General features: G+C 43.4%; 1 protein-coding gene across 1 annotated transcript in view; it reads right to left on the reverse strand.

Annotated features, from left to right (window-relative positions):
• LOC126267303 (uncharacterized) overlaps positions 1 to 16721 on the reverse strand; it is a 364313-nt gene that overhangs the window by 39531 nt on the left and 308061 nt on the right. The gene's annotated exons all lie outside the window — the stretch shown is intronic.

Consider the following 16721-nt stretch of genomic DNA (forward strand, 5'->3'; position numbering starts at 1 on the left):
TCAAAAATGGTTAAAATGGCTCTGAGCACTATGGGACTTAACTTCTGAGGTCATCAGTCTCCTAGAACTTAGAACTATTTAAACAAAACTAACCTAAGGACATCACACACATCCATGCCCGAGCCAGGATTCGAACGTGCGACCGTAGCAATCGCGCGGTTCCAGACTGTAGCGCCTAGAACCGCTCGGCCACCTCGGCCTGCTGACCATTCGGTTGGGAGATGGTCAGGATAGTTGACTGAAAAACATAACGGTATGTGATCCTTTTCTTCCTCATGATAATACCTGCTGACGATGAACTCTGGCAACTATTCCAACAGCGGTCACAGATTACTTACACCAGTCTTAATTTTTCTTCGTTTGGCTTCTTCTTGTTATCTATTTTACCATTTTTCCGTAATTTTGTTAGATCCTTGAGACTGATGTATAGGCACAGTTTTATTTTCATCTAAAGTTAACACCCATAATTTCTCGGCATCACATGACACCACTTGCACAGTAACTTCTTTTTTTAATGAATAAAAAAATACTTGCATTTAAGTTTTTGAGGCATTTCATTTGATTACTTTTGATAACGTTATTGGAGACATCAGCGATCCAATTACAATTTTTGAAAATAATTATCGTCTGTGCCTGTGACTTCTAGGTTAGCGATATATCTGCTTAATAATATTTCGCCTTCATACAAAATACCTTTGTTTTATAATTACAGTCAGTGCGTTTCGTTGCCACTACTCCAGTTTCAAGGGCTTTATAGACATAATAGGTTTGCGGCGGCTTCAGATCTGCCACTGTTAGGTGAAAAATTGAAGCAGGTGTAATGCCCATTATTTGTATACAGACCTCGAAAATAGAGGTGCAGCTTCGAATCGCGTTTAACATTAATTAGAAAATTTTAAAAAAATTGTGGTTAAAGATGGAATATTGCTAATCAAATATAGCCCCAAAATAGGAATAATTGAATTGGGGGAGGAAATGATTTCCACTAAATGTTTCAGTACTGTTCCTCTTACTATGGTAAGTTTAGGACAGAAGAAACGGATATATCTCTCTTTCAATTATCTGTATTTTGTAAGCATTCGGTGCTTCTGGATTCTTGCATGTACTTCCTTTACCCACAATCTACAAGATATTTTCTGTAGAGGAACTCATCGTACCTTTACTGGCCGTACTCACTAGACGAAAGTGGCACGTCAAATACTGTCAACTAATCTTATTCAGACTACTAAGTTTCAAGTAAACGGAAACTGAATTTATACATTATGAATGACAGAAACTTACGTACCTACCACTCGAAAACTGGAACTATTATTCAGATTTACAGATAATTATGACGTGTAGACTCTACATTAGGTTACTAAACTTAAGTTCGATGAAATTTGGAGCACAGATAGAAAGCACTGCTGCTGTATAGTACATACGGTAACTGAATGGAATACGTATCGAGACGAACAGATATACACTGAAGCGCCAAAGAAACTTGTACAGGAATGCATATTCAAATACAGAGTTATGTAAATAGGTAGAACACGGCGCTGCGGTCAGCAAGACCACAAGTGTCTGGCGCAGTTTTTAGATTGGCTTCTGCTGCTACAGTGGCGAGTTATCAAGATTTAAGTGAATTTGATCGTGGTGTTATAGTCACGAGCGATGGCCCTCAGCATTCCGAGGTAGCGATGAAGTGGGAATTTTTCCGTACGCCGGTTTCACGAGTGTACCGTGAATATCAGGAATCCGCCATGTTTAAAATTTTGAATCTGTGAAACATCAAATCTCCGACATCGCTGCGGCCGGGAAAAGATCCTGCAAGAACTGGATCAACGACGACTGAAGAGAATCCTTCAAAGTGACAGAAGTGCAACTCCTCCGAAAATTGATGCAGATTGCACTGTCAGACATCAACAAGTGACAGCGTGCGAACAATTCAAAGAAACATCATCGATATGGGCTTTCGGAGCAGAAGACCCATTTGTGTACCCTTGAGAACTGCACGACACAAAGCCTTACGCCTCGCCTGGGCCAGTCAACACCGACATTGGACTGTTGATGACTGGAAACATGCTCTCTGCTAAGACGAATCCCATTTCAAATTTTATCGAGGGGATGGATGTATACGGATATGGAGGCAACCTCTTTTTTTGGAATCTATGGACTTTGCTTATCATCAGGGGATTTTTCCACCTGGCGGAAACTCTGTAATGGTGTGTGACGTGTGCAGCTGGAGTGACATGAGAACTTCGATACGTGTAGATACGACTATGACAGGTGACATTTACGTAAGCATCCTGTCTGATCATCTGCATCCATTCATGTCCATTGTGCATTCCGACGGACTTGGGCAATTCCAGCACGACAATGCGACACCCGACATGTCTAAAGCTACTATAGAGTGGCTCGAGGAACACTCTTCTAAGTTTAAACATTTCCGCTGGCCACTAAACTACCCAGACGTGGACATTATATGTTTTGAATGCCTTGCAACGTGCTGTTCAGAAGAGATCTCTACATCCTCATACTCTTACGGATTTATGGACAGCCGTTTAGCATTCATGGTGTCACTTCCCTCCAACACTACTTCAGACCTTAGTCAAGTCCATGTCACGTCGTGTTGCGGCATTTCTGCGTGCTACACGATATTGGCCAGGTGTGGCAGTTTCTCTGGCTCTTCAGTGTAAGAGCTTTACTCAAAGATAATAACAACAGCAAAGTCACAGCGATTCATTATGGTCCCCTGGTCATTACAAACGGTGGGACACGTGCTTGTAATAGGGTGTGTGATCACCACGGACGGAAGTGCGTGTCCCGCATTGCTCCTACGCTGGTCCCAGTGTACGTAACGAGTTCTTGTGGTAGGGCGTTCCATCCCCTCACCAGCGCGACTGACAATTGATAAATAGTCGTTGGAGCATGAGGACGTGCTGCAATAGTTCTTCCGAATGCCGCGCTGCATCCCACCCGTGCCTGATGCGAGTTACGTCTGGGTAATAGGCATGCCAGTCCATTCGTCGAACATCCTCTCATTACAAGAGCTTCTGCACCTGCGCTGTCCGATGCCGTCGGACACTGCCATGCATAAAAATGAAGTCAGGGCAGATTGCAGCGCTGAAAAGACGCACAAGGCAACGGAGTACAGTGTCACGATAACGTTCGCCGGTCAGTGTACCATGTTTAAAAATTTTGATGTCAGTACGCCTGTGTAACATTGCCTCCCCACATCATAGCACCTGGCCCATGAAACTATCATGTTCGAAAGTATTCCTGGGTGCATTATGTGTTCCCACTCTCGCCAAATGGGGATACGTCCAGCATTGTCGAACATGGTCATTCAGGTGCTATTATTAACGTTCCAGTGTGATTACGATTTTTAACATATAAGTCATTTATGTTGTTTTCATTGCGTATTTATCTCAGTTGTAGGAGTTCTTTTTTCTTATGATCTAAGTTTCACTGAGGTATGTTACCAGGCAGTGGCACGCGATGCGCAAGTCAGTTTCTTCCCTAAGAGTCAACAACCACTGTAATTAGCAGGCCTAACAGAGGAGTATGAGTGCTCTTATCAACTGTGTACTGGCTATGGATCGTAGTGGAAAGGCCATATTTATAACGAAACGAAATGGAAGTATTTGGCTGTATTTCAACATGAAGGTTCTTAAGGGCACGAAATTTTATCGAATTAGTCGCTTGTTATCTTATTCAAACTTTACATTTAGATATCTCATTTACTAATCTATTACTTTTTTTGCGTGGTGCTTTAATATTAGGGTCCGTCTTCCAAAACAGAGATGGGCTTCAATGATTACATGCAAAAGGTAAAAAATAGCTTGTAATAAAAGTACCAACTGCTTTCGCTCGTGTGTATAATGACTAAATTGTTTCATTTCATATTTTCACCGATAGAACTGATGTGGGTCGCAAACGGAATCCAGGAAAAACTTTCATCGCCTCTTTTCTATAGTCGCGCTGTTGATGCCGCAGCATAATTTCATTTTCCTCCTTTTCTCTTCTTTCCTCGGCTAGCCCAGTCTCACTTACGGAGAAGTGAGAGGTTACCAAATTTATTTGTAAGGAAGTTGAGAAACTTACAATCTACTCAGCTTTTCCCAGTCCTCTACCCCCCTTCTGCTGGCCAGCTCGGTTTCAACACACTGGAGTTTTCAGATTTGAATGACAGCTGCAAAATTGCTTTTATTATAATGTGTTGCGTGTTCAGGCTGCAGAACTTCTGCCAGAGGTAGTATTATTCAGCACTAGCGCCTGTTAAAGGTAAAGTGTTTCTTGTTTTTCCTTCTGTCTTTCTGAACATTTTTCAGTCTCTCTTTCTGCCCCGTCTTTTCTCGGTGTCTCTCAGAAAACTTTTTATTTCTATCTTTTCTCCTCAGTTCGTGACAGCAGTCGCCTTAACGGCTGCATATGGGACGCACCGTACGGCCGAGAGCAGTTCAAAAGCCATTATCTTAGCGGCCACTCCGCCCGAATGCGAACGAATATAAAGGACGCGCATTCATCATTTAAAGGCCCCTAGAAGCACGCTGCGCGCACACATTACTCACCGCGTACGGTCGGTTCGCGCATGCGCGCACGCGCAGGTGTCAGGTATCACATTGTAATTCAAATACCTTCATTAATATTCATGCGCGGGCCCCGTCCGGCACTATACGTTACCGCATCTCGAAATCTTTGACGATGATAAAATAACCAACTGGGTTAGATCGCCTAGCCGCCAATTCCCCTCTCGACTCGTCCTGCAATTAGTGGCGTAATGCGGCGATCCTCCCCAACATCTTACCCCCGGCGGCTCTTTTTGTCTCCAACAGTAGGCTATTTCCACGCGTGCAGGAATTACTGAGTTTCTGCTGCGTTGCACACCGACGTAGGAGTGGTTGACCAGCGTCCCTTTTGGACGGATTCTGAGAGAAAGTTCCTATACGCGTAATATATGGTGTCTTCATCCATTATATTCACAGTAGGCATATTAATATTACGGCAGTTAGACAGAAGAGAGTGTCACAGTGTTTACGTGTGAAAGGTCAACGTTTCATATTAGATAGAGGAAATAAAAAATCATAAAAACCATGTGAAGTGAAAACTAAGAGAACTTCCTATATTTTCCTGTTTAACAAGGTGTAAACGAATGAAAGTGACATCACTCTGACGACCACCTTGACAACTCACGCTTGACAACTAGTGATGGTGTAAGTAGGCTGTTCAGGATTTTATGTTGGTAACGCCACGTAGCGTTCTGTATGAAAATCACTGACTCTGCTGTGTGCAGTCTGTGGCTGGTTTGCATTGTTGGAATATCTGATATTGTAGAGTTGGGCAGTTGGATGTGAACAGCGCGTAGCGTTGCGCAGTTGGAGGTGAGCCGCCAGCAGTGGTGGATGTGGGCCGAGTTTTGAGAGCGGACTATCTGGACGTGTGCCCGTCAGAAAAACGAAATGTGTAAGACTGCATGTCATTAACGTTCTCTATCAAAATCTTTCATTACCTAACTATGCCTATCAGTAGTTAGTGCCTTCCGTAGTCAGAATCTTTTATTTAGCTGGCAGTGTTGGCGCTCTCTGAATTGCAGTAATTCCAGTAACGAAGATTTTTGTGAGGTAAGTGACTCATGAAAGGGATAGGTTATTGTTAGTCAAGGCTATTCTTTTGTAGGGATGATTGAAAGTCAGATTGCGTTGCGCTAAAAATATTGTGTGTCAGTTTAGTGGTGATCAGAATAAGTAAAGGGAGAAATGTCTGAGTATGTTCAGTTTTGCTCAGCTGTTTGAAAATCAAATAACGTAAGGGGTTTACCGGCACAGTACTTCATAAATTTTTCTAAGGGGACGTTTCAATGGGAATATTAAACAGAATTAACAGAAAATAAACTAAAGTTACTGGACGAAAAATCACTTGGGCTTCGTCAGATTTAAAGGTATTATGATTACTTAATATGATCGTTCAGTTCAGGAGGCGATCCATGATTTTCTGGTGCAGTCTTCTTTTCGAAACTGATTTATTTGTCAGGATCGCTATGTTAATACAATAACTGAATTACTAGTTTCGGCAATGTATACAGCCATCTTCAGATCTCGAAAAGGTATTTCGAGGTTACAAGCTTATTGTCATACAAAAATTGTAGTAGTGCATGTACAACAGCTCAAAGACAAAAATCAGATAACCATAAACCAGGGCAATGCATACACCGCTCTGTCACCTGAGGACTATACAGTAAGCTATAAAACGATAACATAAAATTCTGATCATATGCACGGCTTCAATCCTTCAATATATCAACGAATAGATCTAATAAATAAAATTTTAAATTAAACTGTACCATAAGAAAGTCGAAGCACTACAATAACATACGAAGTGTGCTATCACGTTCTTGCCATTCGTACACCATGTCGTATGGACGGCTTCAATCCTTCAATATATCAACGAATAGATCTAATAAATAAAATTTTAAATTAAACTGTACCATAAGAAAGTCGAAGCACTACAATAACATACGAAGTGTGCTATCTTGTTCTTGCCATTCGTACACCATGTCGTATATACTTTGTGACAGCACTCCTGGCATGTCGTTGTATTGCCTCGACTTTTTATGGTAAGTTGTTATTTAAAATTTTACTTAATAAAGGTATTCGTTGTTATCTGTTGACTTTTGGATTGTGTCTGCACATGTGGGCAGAATTTTATAAGAATTATTATTTTACAGCATATTGAATAGTCCTCTTGTGACAAAGTTGCGTATGGATTGTATGATGTAACTAGCACTGCCCAGTTTATGGGCAAGTAATTTTTGTCACTGAATTGTGTATGCTCCACAACAATTTTCGTATGATTTTATGCCTGTAATATCGACATATTTTCTTTTTACAGATATGAGGATGGCAATTCACATTGTCGAACCTGGTAATCCAGCAATTTTGTTAACATAGATATCTTCACAAACAAACTGGTTTTACAAAATAAGACTGCAGTACATAAAGGTAGCCTATTTAGCAAAATAAGTTTTCCCTGTGCTTAGCAAAGAAAGGAAGGATAAAGAAAAACCAAAACATTATCATTGTACTTGTGAAGCTGGCGTACCATATTTTATCTGTTTTCAGTGTTGGTTTCCGAGTGGCACAGTGTCTTCAAAATAATTTTCACTCATATACTACACCTTACGTCCTATAATATGTAAGAATGAAGAAAATCGACAATGGCGTAGTCTTACAGAAACTTTCTCAGGTTTTAAGTATACTGATAAAGTTCTTATGAGCTATAAGGAAAACGCTTTTTACATGCTGCAATGGTGATTTTTACTACAAGCTTGTAACAAGCCTGTTTATTCGTAAAAAAGGCAGGTCTTTTTTAGAACTGAACTTCCGATAGCAGGAACTTTAGATTGAATCAAACAAAGTGAATTTTACAAACTAAGGTTTATAAATACGGAGTGATATTTCACGAAAATGCTGAAGAAACATCTTTTTGAGTTATTGGTGAACCTCATGTATCTGTTACTTCTCTACTCTGCTATGAGAAATAACATGTCAAAACAAAATAACTGCTAGACGTTCACACGTTTCTGGACGCTCTAACTTAATATGGACAAAATAACAAACACTGTCGTCAAAAGGAGGTTCCACCTTTGGTTTTCCCAATAAAGTCAATCGTCTATGTTGAGCTCAAACTGAATAACTTACCATCCACGCCAGAAGAGCGTTTCTTCCATAATTTCGTCTGTTAACCCTTTAAACCTAACAATGCCAACACATATTCAGCACCGTATGCTACCAATGGGCGTGGAGGGAGGGAGGGGGGTAAGTTACTTCAGGACAACCACATGAAAATATAAATTTCTATAATTGTACTTGAACACTTCAGTTACACTTTTTAATTAATTTTGACTGACAAAAATTGAAACAGTTATAGAATCTAGTACAAGAAGTTGTCAAAAACAATAATTTCTTTTTCAAAATTTTAAAATTCGAAGCTCACAACTAGATCATAATATTTGCCAAAGGTGAGCAGGAAGCATCTCCCGGTTAATACTGCTAAGGTTTAAAAGCTGATAACATTGTTACGATGTGTGTTCTGTCATTCGTTAGTTTACATAACGTTCACCTTACCATGTGTAATCAGTTAATTTCTAACACAACACAACGGATAAAAATATAAATCAAAGAAAGATATAAAGAACTTCATTCGTTAACTTTTATGCTGTGGCGTATTTTTCCACATAGGAGAAAACTTCATTTTTTACCAGCTTTAAAAATATAGAATCCAAATTTAAAATTACATGAAAGAAGTTTCCCTTCTTAAAAACAATTATTAATTGTCGAATTTGTGCCGGCTATCATATGCCTCTGACGGAGTTCCCTTTCATGCAGCGGCACCTAAAAGGCAATAAACTGTTAACGCGCTTTGGCGTAAAACCTGTCATTATTAGGACTCGAAAATATGTCAACAGATAAAATTAATCGCTAAAATAAAATACTCGAGTCGTTCATAGCATCCGCAATAATGACCAGTATTCACTGCAGTGTAATTACTTACCTATCAGCATTCATAGTCGGGTTACAGAAAAAATTTGCTTTATGTGATGGCTCGAGAAACATGTCGCGTGATGGGTATAATATGTGCGAACGACCTACGCTATGAACAGGATAGGGCAATGGTCGGCGATTTTAGAGTCAGAGCTATTCAGGAAGAAATGGGATGCCTTTGACATCACCTCACACGGTAGAACGAAACAGGGACGTGAATGCCCTACAAAACATTTTTGCAGATCGTCTGTTCTATAGAACAAAGTGGTGACCAGTATATTCCGAATCACGTAACTGTGTATCGATGAGTACTTAATTTATATGAATAAACTTTCCATCCCAAGAGATCTATCACCTGCTCTGAGTCTCGTTCAGTCCATCTAGATGCTATCTCTTGCAATGTTCATTCACTAGACCCTGATTCAGTTAGTGTCTGAGACAAGTGCAGCTGTTAAACTGAACCACATCTGGTCGAATACATACTCCGAATGGGCACACTAACGCTGAAAAATGACACTATATGTATACACTTAGCAGAATGTGCGTGCTTAGGAGAAGCGTCATGCTTCGTGTAGTAGCTGTTTAACAGTCATCAAATGAGATCCTGAATGTTTCCGGTGAAATACTATGATGGAAAGTGACATCACAATGACGATTATAGGAGGTTAAATAATTCAGCGTCTCATTTAGTGTATCCCCATGTTTCCAATGCATTTCTTATAAGTAAGGTAGATGGTTGGACTGGTCTTTTCCATCGCCACCACGTTTATTTGAAATACTTGCTTGACCAAATGTACTTCAATTTGACCGACTTTAGAAACCAAGCTCGTTGACGTACCCTAATTTAATGGCGGTCACTATATAGGATCAGCTACTGGTGTTGCAAATGCAATTTAAATATAGGGCTTTAAAAGGAATAAAGGGTGTTGTTATGAAGTTTTTTGGCCCAAGATCGCCCATAAATTTGCAGCGTATCATGATGAGGGGGAACGTAACGGTAAGAGAGGTGGTCCTTCCGACGGATGATTTGTTATAGATGACACGGGATTAATACACTACTGGCCGTTAAAATTGCTACACCAAGAAGAAATGCAGATGATAAACGGGTATTCGTTGGACAAATATATTATAATAGAACTGACATGTGATTACATTTTCACCCAATTTGGGTGCATAGATCCTGAGAGATCAGTACTCAGAACAACAACCTCTGGCCGTTATAACGGCCTTGATACGCCTGGGCATTGAGTCAAACAGAGCTTGGATGGTGTGTACAGGTACAGCTGCCCATGCAGCTTCAACACGATACCACAGTTCATCAAGAGTAATGACTGGCGTATTGTGACGAGCCAGTTGCTTGGCCACCATTAACCAGACGTTTTCAATTGATGAGAGATCGGGAGAACGTGCTGGCCAGGGCACCAGTCGATCATTTTCTGTTATCCAGAAAGGCCCATACAGGACCTGTAACATGCGGTCGTGCATTATCCTGCTGAAATGTAGGGTTTCCCAGGGATCGAATGAAGGGTAGAGCCACGGGTCGTAACACATCTGAAATGTAACGTCCACTGTTCGAAGTGCCGTCAATGCGAACAAGAGGTGAATGAGACGTGTAACCAATGGCACACCATACCACAAAGCCGGGTGATACGCCAGTGTCGCGATGACGAATACACGCTTCCAATGTGCGTTCTCCGCGATGTCGCCAAACACGGATGCGACCATCATGATACTATAAACAGAACATGGATTCATCCGAAAAAATGACGTTTTGCCATTTGTGTACCCAGGTTCGTCGTTGAGTACACCATCGCAGGTGGTCATGTCTGTGATGCAGCGTCAATGATAACCGCAGCCATGGTCTCTGAGCTGATAGTCCATGCTGCTGCAAACGTCGTCGAACTCTTAGTGCAAATGGTTGTCGTCTTGCAAAGGTCCCCATCTGTTGACTCAGCGTTCGAGACGTGGCTGTACGATCCGTTACAGCCATGCGTGTAAGATGCCTGTCATCTCGACTGCCAGTGATACGAGGCCGTTGGGATCCAGCACGGCGTTCCCTATTACCCTCGACCAACGCGAGCAGCAATGTCGCGATACGATAAACAATAATCGCGATAGGATACAATCCGACCTTTATCAAAGTCGGAAACGTGACGGTACGCATTTCTCCTCCTTACACGATGCATTACAACAACGTTTCACCAGGCAACGCCGGTGAACTGCAGTTTGTGTATGAAAAATCGGTTGGAAACTTTCGTCATTTCAGCACGATGTAGGGTTCGCCAACGGTGCCAGCCTTGTGAGAATGCTCTGAAATGCTAATCATTTGCTTATCACAGCATCTTCTTGCTGTCGGTTAAATTTCGCATCTGTTGCACGTCATCTTCGTGGTGTAGCAATTTTAATGGCCAGTAATGTAGGTTTGCCTACGACGACCTATTCTTTTTGTTTTTTAATTTTAAATATTTTATTACCTTCCTGGAAAGGAGCACTAATAATTTAATGTCTTTATTTGCTTGAGCTTAGTCTTATTTTCTGCTATTTAGGCTCTTTTAATTTGGTGGAGAATGTTCACACTATAATCTTAGTTTTACGAGGGGTGTTCAGTAAGCATTTTCTTTTCTGAAAGCAGGTTGGTTTTATTCAGGATTCCGATATACCACATTATTTACCATCCTTTTGACTAAAAAAACCCTATTTTTCAATAACATATGTTTTTGAGAGGGATCCGCCTTTAGCAAAACACAGTTCTGATTTTTGTCCCTGACGTGTTTCACTGCAGTTGCAGCATTATCAGTGAGTTTTTTATTATTATGGCTGTTAAACATAAGGAATGCCTTTTACTGTTTAAATACATGTAAATATTAGTTTCTAAAACGTAAGTGAAGGTTTTTGAAGAGCACATAAAATTGTGTCTTCATACCTTCTTACCACATGGTGTGGTTTTCCAGCTGTATTACGTTTTTACAGTGACTGTTCTTCTTTACAGTTTGTCACCTGCAACTGTATACAACTTAATGTAGGCTGAAAGTTTACGCAAAAATTACGCTTTCTAAACTGTTATGGCTCTGCCTGAGATTAATAATTCAGCTGAAAGGTTGTGTGTGTGTGTGTGTGTGTGTGTGTGTGTGTGTGTGTGTGTGTATCTATTTACATTATGTTTCACTTTCGGTTTCTTTTATTGTCATCTTCTTCACTGTGAAGTTCTATGTGTTGAGTTGTCACTGTCACAGTTTAAGAGCTGTAATAACTAGATTACGGACAGTGGAACAGTAGAAGGAGTGAAAAATAAGATGGCAAACAGTGAAACAGTTAAAGACGTCAATGGCGGTTGTTTGAATTTCTCAGAGGTGTGTGTGTGTGTGTGTGTGTGTGTGTGTGTGTGTGTGTGTGTGTGTGTGTGTGTGTGTCACTATGACAGTATAGCTGCTATAGATGATTAGTTTGGTATACCTTGTGTTTCGTGAGAGCAAAGCGATACTGTGTTTAGTTAGACACTGATGATAGTAATAATATCCAATCTCGTCTTCACTTCATATTGTTTATTCTTGGTTGAAGTTCGGTGTTTTATGCCTGTTTTATGCAGAGAGTTGGGTTTTCTAATTGTGCAGCGGGGCACAGGGGTGAAGGTAGTGAACAGTTGTGCTATGACAGAATACGACAGATCTCGATCAGCTGGATTCTGAAAGTGATAGAACCGCACTCCCCAGTACAGTTTGGTGGCGACATTAAGCACCGAATAATGCTATCTGCAACTATTTCTCGTAACTTCGCACACTAGTTCGTAGACCCCCTTACTTTGTTTCGGCCTCTGTAACAGAATGGATGCAACTGGAAGCAATTTCCAGGAAACGGAACATATTAACACCTGGTAACTCTAAATGGCACCCACCAATTTCAGTCTGGATGTAATGTTAACTGTTATCGTCTACTTGATAAAGTTATCGAAAGGGATAAATGACAAAGACATTGTTCTTCCTGTGGTGTCGAGTTGCATTACTCAGGCTTGAAACGCACTGATTATAAACGAAACTTAATTAGTTCTCAAATCTGACTCCATCTGGAACGTGGAAGTGCTCAGTGACCGCATTTGTCTCAGGTCGTGAATGAAGTTAGAGGTGTCAATTATATTTTGTGTTTAACAGATCCAGATTTCGGTCACTGAATGAATAGCAGAAAAGCTAATACATTTCAGCCGCTATTTTGCATAGTCCCTCTTGGACTACGTGTTTTAAAAGTTCAAACTTTATTGTTAACTTTGTCTACTTTATTGAAGATAGCCGGCAACGGCTTTGCCGCAGTGAATACACCAGTCCCCGTGAGATCACCGAGGTTAAGCGCTGTCGGGCGTGGTCGGCACTTGCATGGGTGACCATCCAAGCCGCCATGCGCTGTTGCCATTTTTCGGGGTGCACCCAGCCTCGTGATGCCAACTGAGGAGCTACTCGACCGACTAGTGGCGGCTTCGGTAAAGGATACTTCATAACGACTAGGAGAGCACTGTGCTGATCCCACGCCCCTCTTATCCGCATCCTCCAATGAGGATGAGACGGCGGTCGGATGGTCCCTGTAGCCCACTAGTGGCCTGAAGACGGAGTGCTCTTTTATTGAAGATAGTCACTCATTGACCGAAATAAAGATCTGCTACAATACATTTAAGTTGCGGCTGATTGTCGTACCTTCTTTCACCTACTGAAACGTAATTATCCTATGTCAAGGTAAATTAATGGATGTTGCACCATCTGTAGACACGAAAGTAATAACGAGTGATATTGTACAACGAATCTGGCCGACATCTTACCAAAAGCAGTTGACTAATAGTAGACGTCTTGTTTCCTTGGCTTACGTTTCACGAAGCGGCGGACCTTACGCCACCGTGAACGTTTGGAAATTTGTGGTAAGGTGTTAAGGGACAAAACCGCTGAGGTGTGAGCTCATCAGTCCCTAAGCTTAAGTGCTACCTAATCTAACTAAAAATCTAACTTAAGCTAACTTACGCTAAAGACAACACACACCCACGCCCGAGGGATGACTCGATGGGGGGTAGGGGATCTGTGTGCACCGTGACAAGGCGCCCGAGACCGCGCGGCTACCCCGCGCTGCGCCCTGAACGTCCCCTCGCTCTTTTACACGGCGAAGCTGTTCTGGCCAATGTTCAGCCTAGCTCTGAAACAATCGTCCAAACATCGATAATGGTGGACGCTGATTCGCGCGGTATTCACGCGGTTGGATCGTACGAGCACAGAGCAGGTCCGAGATCCCGTTATGCTGCGAGCCTCCTTAATCTCGGTCGTATATTCGCCAATTGCGGCGTGGTAGTATCCAGACACTCGATGGTGCTTGGAAACTTTGCAGTTTTTCCCACTGCAATGCCGTGTCTTACTCGTGCAGTGGAATTACACTACTGTTTGTGAAAGTTACAAGGAATGGTCTTAATCACTCCAAAATGGGAGGATGATTAGGACTGTGGAACAATAAAAATTTATTAAGTCTGTAGACACATGGCGTGGGCGTCGACTAAACAGCGCCCTCTTTTTATGATCAGATATGTTAGGTTTACGCCACAGTGAGTCGGTGCAAAACCGTCCAACGAAGTAGAAACAAGTAAGTGCCGGCATACCTAGTCGACGTCAAAGGGCGCAATCAGTTGGTGACCAAGTTGGAACGGGGCAGAATGATCGGTCTGCAGGAAAAGGGTTTGTCTTACCGTGATATTGCGGCCCGTAAAAGACACGCTGCTTCGATAGTGATACGACAGCGTAACCAATCAATTACATTTCAGCAAATTGAAATAAGAACACCGTGAATTCATTGTCCCAGGAAGGGGAAACTTTATTGACACATTCCTGGGGTCAGATACATCACATGATCACACTGACAGAACCACAGGCACATAGACACAGGCTACTGAGCATGCACAATGTCGGCACTAGTAAAGTGTATATCCACCTTTCGCAGCAATGCAGGCTGCTATTCTCCCATGGAGACGATCGTACAGATTCAGGATGTAGTCCTGTGGAATGGCTTGCCATGCCATTTCCACCTGGCGCCTAAGTTGGACCAACGTTCGTGCTGGACGTGCAGACCGCGTGAGACGACGCTTCATCCAGTCCCAAACATGCTCTATGGGGGACAGATCCGGAGATCTTCCTGGCCAGGGTAGTTGACTTACACCTTCTAGAGCACGTTGGGTGGCACGGGATACATGCGGACGTGCATTGTCCTGTTGGAACAGCGAGTTCCCTTGCCGGTCTAGGAATGGTAGAACGATGGGTTCGATGACGGGTTGGATGTACCGTGCACTATTCAGTGTCCCCTCGACGATCACCAGAGGTGTACGGCCAGTGTAGGAGATCGCTCCCCACACCATGATGCCGGGTGTTGGCCCTGTGTGCCTCGGTCGTATGCAGTCCTGATTGTGGCGCTCACCTGCACGGCGCCAAACACGCATACGACCATCATTGGCACCAAGGCAGAAGCGACTCTCATCGCTGAAGACGACACGTCTCCATTCGTCCCTCCATTCACGCCTGTCGCGACACCACTGGAGGCGGGCTGCACGATGTTGGGGCGTGAGCGGAACACGGCCTAACGGTGTGCGGGACCGTAGCCCAGCTTCATGGAGACGGTTGCGAATGGTCCTCGCTGATACCCCAGGAGCAACAGTGTCCCTAATTTGCTGGGAAGTGGTGGTGCGGTTCCCTACGGCACTGCGTAGGATCCTACGGTCTTGGCGTGCATCCGTGCGTCGCTGCGGTCCGGTCCCAGGTCGACGGGCAAGTGCACCTTCCGCCGACCACTGGCGACAACATCGATGTACTGTGGAGACCTCACGCCCCACGTGTTGAGCAATTCGGCGGTACGTCCACCCGGCCTCCCGCATGCCCACTATACGCCCTCGCTCAAAGTCCGTCAACTGCACATACGGTTCACGTCCACGCTGTCGCGGCATGCTACCTGTGTTAAAGACTACGATGGAGCTCCGTATGCCACGGCAAACTGGCTGACACTGACGGCGGCGGTGCACAAATGCTGCGCAGCTAGCGCCATTCGACGGCCAACACCGCGGTTCCTGGTGTGTCCGCTGTGCCGTGCGTGTGATCATTGCTTGTACAGCCCTCTCGCAGTGTCCGGAGCAAGTATGGTGGGTCTGACACACCGGTGTCAATGTGTTCTTTTTTCCATTTCCAGGAGTGTATTCAAAATGACACTCACAATTGCATTATTTATTTTGCCGCCAACCGGTATCAACACGCGATGGGGCATCTCTGAAGAGATTTTCCACCATTAGGTCACTTGCTGGAGTCATCACCCTGCATGTGCACGGTAGGTGTCACACACAGCCTCGAGAGGTAAATGGACAACACTATATGGCCACAGCGCGGGAAGACCGCCATCATATCCGCATAGCCGTTGCCGACACAACCGTTTCGTCCACAGTGTTGGCCCGACACTGGTGGACCGCAACGCGTGTGGACATATCTGTGTCGACGGTTCGACGCCGCCCGCAGAGGCGTCTACTGTTGGCATCCATTCCATTGCTTTGGCTTCCATTTACCAGGAACCAACAACGCCTCAGACTGCAATGGGCATCTGAATGCCCTCACTGGCGTATCGTATGGCAAAATGTAGTGTTTCCGGACGAGTCCTGGTTCAATTTGTGCTACAGCGATAGCCGCGTAGGTGTTAGACATTACCGTACTGAACGCTAACGGACACACTGCATTCTTGAGCGGTATAACGGGCAAACACCAAGAGTGATGGTTGGAGACGCCATTGCCTGCAAAAAGCTATCTCGCCTCCTACGTATTGAGTGCAATCGGAACAGCAACCACAACATCAGAGAAGCTTCCGAGACTGAGGCGCTGTGATTCCTGCAAGCAACTGCACATTCGGTATTTTTGTAGCGCAATGGCCGGCCAAATGTGACGAAGGTTGTGGAAATTTCCTTAGAAGAACGCCAGGAACAACTATCTCCTTGGCTAGCAAGTTCGCCTGACATGTCACCAATCGAACATGTGTAGGATATGGTCAGTCGGCAACTTGTTCGTTCTGACCCTCATGCAAGCACTGTCGAAGCTTTGAAGATGCGCCTACAGACTGAGTGGCAGTCTGTTCCCTAACACCGTTCTGTAAGGGTTCCACTGTTCCTTACTTAAAAATAAACGTATGTTAGTCGCTTAGGTCCAGGATACACCAAGA

The sequence above is a fragment of the Schistocerca gregaria genome, chromosome 4 (genome assembly GCF_023897955.1).
Source record: "Schistocerca gregaria isolate iqSchGreg1 chromosome 4, iqSchGreg1.2, whole genome shotgun sequence".
Classification (NCBI taxonomy): domain Eukaryota; kingdom Metazoa; phylum Arthropoda; class Insecta; order Orthoptera; family Acrididae; genus Schistocerca; species Schistocerca gregaria.